The sequence below is a fragment of the Protobothrops mucrosquamatus genome, unplaced genomic scaffold, assembly GCF_001527695.2.
Source record: "Protobothrops mucrosquamatus isolate PMUCROS unplaced genomic scaffold, P.Mucros_1.0 scaffold2, whole genome shotgun sequence".
Taxonomy (NCBI): Eukaryota; Metazoa; Chordata; class Lepidosauria; order Squamata; family Viperidae; genus Protobothrops; species Protobothrops mucrosquamatus.
In genome coordinates, this window is record NW_015386389.1 from 1,061,718 (window position 1) to 1,068,315 (window position 6,598).

Here is a 6,598-nt window from a genome sequence, read left to right on the forward strand (position 1 = left end):
ACAGACCGGTACGCTCCCACAGAGTGGGTCTCCTCAGGGTGCCGTCGGCCAAGCAATGTCGGCTGGCGACCCCCAGGGGGAGGGCCTTCTCTGTGGGTGCCCCTACCCTCTGGAATGAACTACCCCCCGAGATTCGGATGATTCCGGATCTCCTTACCTTCCGTCGCGCCCTCAAGACATGGCTCTTTCAGCAAGCGGATCTGACCTAGGGAGGATTTTATACTGGGTTCATTTTAAGGAATTTGGAAGACACAACTTTAAAATTTGGTTTAATTCGGTTTTACAGGGAGGGATTGTATATATGCTTTTGTTTTAAATATGTTGTGCGCCGCCCTGAGTCCCGCTGGGAGAAGGGCGGCATATAAATTAAATTAAATAAATAAATAAATAAATAAATAATAAATAAATTTTCCCCAGCCTCACAATCCCAGTGCAGAGATGAGTGTTTAATTCAGGGGTCTTCAAACTTGGCCTTTTTATGACTTGTGGATTTCAACTCCCAGAATTCCTCAGCCAGCATGCCTGGCTGAGGAATTCTGGAAGTTGAAGTCCACAAGTCATAAAAGGGCCAAGTTTGAAGACCCCTGGTTTAACTAATTAGCAACAGCAGATGGATAACTCACCCAAATTGATTGATGATCTCTTTCAGCAGTTGAATGTATCTATTAAGTTGTATGGGGGAAAGAGCTGAATCTACTGGCTCTTCACACAGCTATGGCCATGACTCAGTTTCCCCTATGGATATCAAATCCTTCTGTCCAATCACTCTGCAAAACATTTTCTTACCTTCAGTCCCACCCCATCACATCCACAATCGCAAATTTCTTGCTCCTGAAAAATACTCATTTACCTGCCATGAATTTCAAGAAAGTTGAGCAGACTTTTATGATTTGATCAGGAGTCTTTATGTTTCCACTTCTCCTTCAGCTGTGAAAAAGAAAAGAAAAGAAAGATTAATTTTGATAATCACACTCTCCAAACCAGTTCAAAAAGCAAGGGAAAGTAACAGCTTTATATTCCACCAGCAAATGTGCTACTTGGCATACTTCATGCAAACGATGAAAAAGAATGACACACACACATGCAAACACACACAGAGAGACAAACTCATTTTTCCTACTGTATGCTACTGTTATCTAGCCACTTTATCAGCAAGGATTTTTTTTCTTCCAGAAGATAAATCTTTCATTCAGGATGTATGTACAACTGTAAGCCCTTGTCCAACGGGCTGTATGTTGATCTTTTTTTTCAGTGCCGTGACATGAATTTATTAAGCATTTAAATGAAAATGAAATGAAATGAAGAATGAAATGAAAAATTCCAAACATTAGAGGCACCGTTCATTTTATCTGCAGAGTAAAAAATAAAAATAACAACGGCACCTCTAAAGATCTAGTGAACAACCCAACAATTTTCCCCACTCCCATCCAGCCCCCAGCCCCATCTCCAAAGAAAGGGATCCATTTCCATTTGGCTATGTTTGAATGGTAATAAAATGCATTCCTTAAATAGATTCTGCTCTTTGATAAATAATGATGCACAGCTCTCCTAATCCATTGGTCATAAAAGCAATGAAATGGGGAGGGGAATCAGAATCGTGAAGATAAGTGGTACAAAATATTCAGAATAGAAATGATGCTTTTCATTTATGAGGCCAGGCTCCTCATAAACTCTCATCTGGGTGATCAAACTCCATTTCCTAAAGTTAGATTGTGTTTGGAGAACAGTCAGAGTTATTAAAAATTTGGGGGACTTCATACACAGTCACAATTCTAATTTAACTAAAGCTAAATAATTTTAATCTACAGATCCAAACACTCAGAATTTGAAGCTGGTGCTGCAAAACACTATTGTGATGAGGCTTGCTGAATAAAATCATTTTCTTCCAGCACAAACTGGACCCCTTCAGAACAAACATGCTCGCTTTTTTCTAAGTAACCCTGGAAAAGGCTCAAAGAAATCCATAAAACATTAGACAGAGCATGTCGGCATGCCCAGATTATAATCCCATTGGATCAGATCAGGAGCTATTTAAGTGAAAATTCTTGAAAGTGGTTATTGCTCTCTAACAAGAATGGAATTGTGTTACAAAATAAAAGGTAAATATCTAAGAATCATCCTCCCAGTATGTCTGTATTATTCTGGGAGAGATGCAGAAGTGATACTGCCTTTTTTGAAAAACATTTTAAACACTTGTCTATTTATTGTTGTTGTTTGTTCTAGTGGTCAGTTTTCCCTCCTTCTCCTTTCCACCAATCCCAGCCACCAGCAGGTTTTAAAGCTCAGAGATTTTCTTATCCAAGCAGTTAAATCTGTATCAGTTCTAATGGCTATGAGCTCATCTTGTATAAGCGCATTTTTTCGTTAAAACCTCACAATCTTGGGCGGGGGGGGATAAATGTTAGTGCTTTTAAACAGGCTGGCTCAGAATAACTTGCAATGTGACGCATGCCACAGGAAATAAAGTGGTATGAGGCACCTAGAAAATATTTCTCAAACAAGTCATTGAAGCCATCAGGCCCATGGCTCAGCTTTTCGGAAATCACTTATTAAGAGTCAACACCAGCCATGCCAAGCTAAGCTCTTGCTGTTGGTGATTTTCCAACTGAATATTCAGGGCCCTTGTCTCAGCCGTGTTTTCAAGGAAGTACATGCCTGGAATGTTAGCAAGCTATTTGCTAGAAAGAGAGGGGGGAAAAACACTGCCCACACAGACCAGTGTTGATCACATCAGTGTGTTTGAGTGGGTATAGAGTGGAAATGATTGAAAGCACTTCCAGAACTTGGTTGCTGGGGACAAAGTCAACTCTGTTCTCTGATCTGATGGTCGTATTTTTCAGGGGAGGATGTGGTGCGTGGAAAAAGGAACCCAGCCAGTCTTTGCCGATGGTTCCAAACAGGCCAAAGCCTAGCTCTTTGGCTATGGATGAGTGGGAAATGAAACACAGATGGGTCAAGTGGACAAAAAAGGGAGGAAACCAGGCAAGCCAAAGATTAAAACAAATGTAATGTTTATGGGGTATGGGAGAGGAACACTCAGACCTCAAATGAGCCTGAAGTCAAGAGACATATTTGGAAAGCTTGAGATAAGAGTAAAGAATGGACAAAACTGCTCTCTCATGAATGAAGGCTAATATACGGGTCCCAGGATAATGTTGCAGGATCCAATTTAGGTCAGTCACGAGGACCAAAAATTTAGTCTTCTGCCTAAACTTGTGCTGGAGCCCATCCTCAGGGAACTTCTATCTAGCAGAATGTGGGCTTTGGGCTATTTTGTGTGTGTGATATGTATATAGTGCCTGGTGTATATGGCTTTTAAGTCATTGACTGGGGTATTGATGGTTGGTTATTGGCTATATTTTAAAACAAACTATTTATTTCTATTTTGCTTGTGTTGCCCGGCCCTTGCCTCCTAAATACTTGAAAAGCTATCGGTAAATCAGCACACCAGTTGATGGGCCCATTTCCCAGGCTTCAATCATTTCCCTGGCTATTTTTGTACCTGCTCATCCAACAATTTTAGTAGCTGCAAAATTGAATGTATGTCCTTGCTCTCTTCTCAAATCACTATAGGGTTTCTCAAATCATGGAGGATTTCTCAACCCTGGCAATTTAAGGTGTGTGAACTCCAACTTTTGGAATTCCTTACCCATTCCCATACGTTTCTATCTATTTCATTTCTCATCAGATGGGAACAACTTTCTTTCAGAACACAATGGTGGTCCACCGCCCAATTATGGAATGAATGGGAAAAATGTGTATTAAATAGTTTTAAATCTCACGGCTGCCATTCACCTCCTGACCCATCCACTTGGAGAAAGCATCATTCCTACGGCTTCTCCCTAGGGAGTCAGCTAATTTCATAAATAGTTTCCATGGTAATCCAAACGAGCCGAGCATCCTAAATTGTGAAAAACGAACCGATCGTGACTTATGCCAGATACAATAAAGTGCAACAAATTGTTCTGATATTGTGCCATTAACAGCAACATCTCCTCTTTTTCTTTCTTTTTGAGAACCCTAGCTAGATGCTGGTGTGAAGACAAGCTGGCAGCAATTAAGTTTATTACCAACTTCCTTCCGAATAATTACAGCCCTCTTGCTGAAAGCTTAGCTTCAAATGAGAGACATTAAGACATCAATGCATGTCAGTAGCTTTGATTAAAAAATATATCAGCTGTTCTATGAATGTCTTGCGGATCAGAACCACAGCAGAACAACTAGAAGTTTTTTTCTTCTCATCTTTGACTCATTATCAGCTGCTCCATTTTTGGTGAAAACCCAACACCCCAAATTGCTATTTGCCTAGATTAGGGAGGATTGTTTGGATTCAAACTGAGGTTTTCCTCTTTTGAGGAGATGGGAGAGGAGTGGCTTTAGTTATGAAAAATAGTAGGGAGGGGGGTAGCAATGTCTATAGCAAATCACAGTGAAGCTAAAATGACATGTTCACGTTAATGTCAAATGCCATGATAGCAATAGCAATAGAGCTTAGATTTATATACTGCTTCACAGTGCTTTACTGTGCTCTCTAAATGGTTTTACAGAGTCAGCCTATTGCCCCCAACAATCTGGGTCCTCATTTTACTGGCCTCGGAAGGAGGGAAGGCTGAGTCAACCTTGAGCCGGTCAGGATCGAACTCCTGGCAGTGAGCAGGGAGTTAGCCTGCAATACTGAATTCTAACCACTGTGCCACCATGGCTGATTAGATACTTCATCAAAAAACTGATGCAAGTATATAAATCATCGACTTTTCATAATAATGCACATACCTAAATTCCTTTACTTGGACACCCAGTATATTTCTCTCTATTTTTCTTTGGATTGATTGATTGATTGATTGATTGATTGATTGATTGATTGATTTTGTGTCTTTGGGTCAGCCTGAACATTTTTAGAAGTGGTTTGTCATCCTCTATTTTTGGGGGCTGAAAGAGTGTGAGTGACCCAAACTCACCCAGATGGCTTTGTGTCTAGGGTAAGACTGTAACTCACAGTCTCCTGCTTTCTATTCTGGAACCATTTAACCACTATGTTCATTGAAATGTTATAAACTGGCTATCATTGTAACAGTATAGATACAATGTATGATTTAAAAAAATTCCATAGTGTCTGCTTTGACTATCCAGAGGTATGATCCTAATGTTCTAATCAGGATTTTATTTTATTTTATTATTTTATTTTATTTTATTAAATTTGGAGACTTTGAAAAAAGTACAGAAAAGAGCAACTAAGATGATCCAATGCCTGGAGACTAAAACAGAAGAATGGCTACAGGACCTGGGTTTGGCTAGTCTAAAGAAAAGAAGAAATAGGGGTGACATGATAGCAGTATTCCAGTATTTGAGGGGCTGCCCCAAAGAAGAGGGGGTCAAATTATTCTCCAAAGCACCAGAGGGCAGGACAAGAAACAATGGTTGGAAACTGATCAAGGAGAGAAGCAACCTGGAATTAAGGAGAAACTTCCTAAAAGTCAGGACAATTAACCAGTGGAACAGCTTGCCTTCAGAAATTGTGGGCACTCCATCTCTGGATTTTTAAGCAGAGACCATACAGTCACTTGTCAAGATGGTATATATTCTCCTGCTTGAGCAGGGGATAGACTAGATTAGAAGACCTCCAAGATCCCTTCCAGCTCTATTCTATTCTAAATTTATTGACTGCCCATCTTACCACAGGATAATTCTGGGCAGCTGACAATTTTACAATAGTTTATCTGACTCAGGGTATCCTAAAGAGTATGATTTCAGAATCATCCATTCATCGTTTATTCATTCATACATTCATTCTAGATTGGCAGATATAAGATCTCTTCTGAGAAAAGGAGGTCAAGAATTGTGGGCTAATAGAAGAGCAACTTTATTCCCAGGACTGAAATTTATGTAAAAAGTGCCCCTTTCAAAACTGTGTATCCAAGTTTTTTTTGTTTTTTGTTTAAAAAAGGTCTCACTAGTGGCTTGAGACATGAAAACATGAAAAAGGAGAGCCATCAGCCTAGCATAGTATTTAGTTTTGAATATAGAATATGTCAATTTGGATAAAAGAGTCACGAGGTAAAACCCTTCTGCCATCTGACTTCTACTTCTCAAAATAGATTAAATTGGATTAAATAAATAAGAGTCAGTAATAGGATACCAGCAGTTCTGTTGTATACATAAAAGATGCCTGCAGCTCACAGAAATGATTTTAAATATTTTTATAATGAAATGGTGAGCTCTCACCTCATAGTCAGGAGGCTATGAGTCCAATCCTAGGTAGAGGCAGATATTTCTCTCTCTGAGCACAAAGGAAAAATATCTGCTGTGAGCTATGCATAGGCATCGGGAAGGGCATCCAGCCAGTAAATGCTGAGTTCTATTCCATCACCTCGACTCCACTCCGAAGCAAGGGATTACAGGTAGCGACGTTTCGATGAAATCACATTCATCATCATCAGGCTTGTGCTTTTAGCTTTGTGCTTCTCAGTGTAATATGAAATGTCTGCTGTTTCTTTCTTTTAACTGCCAGTGGGGTTTGAACTGAGGGGGCGGGGACTTGGTCGTGTTCTGAATGGGTGGACGTGTGCTCTGATTGGTTAAGGAACTTGGCTGCGCTCTG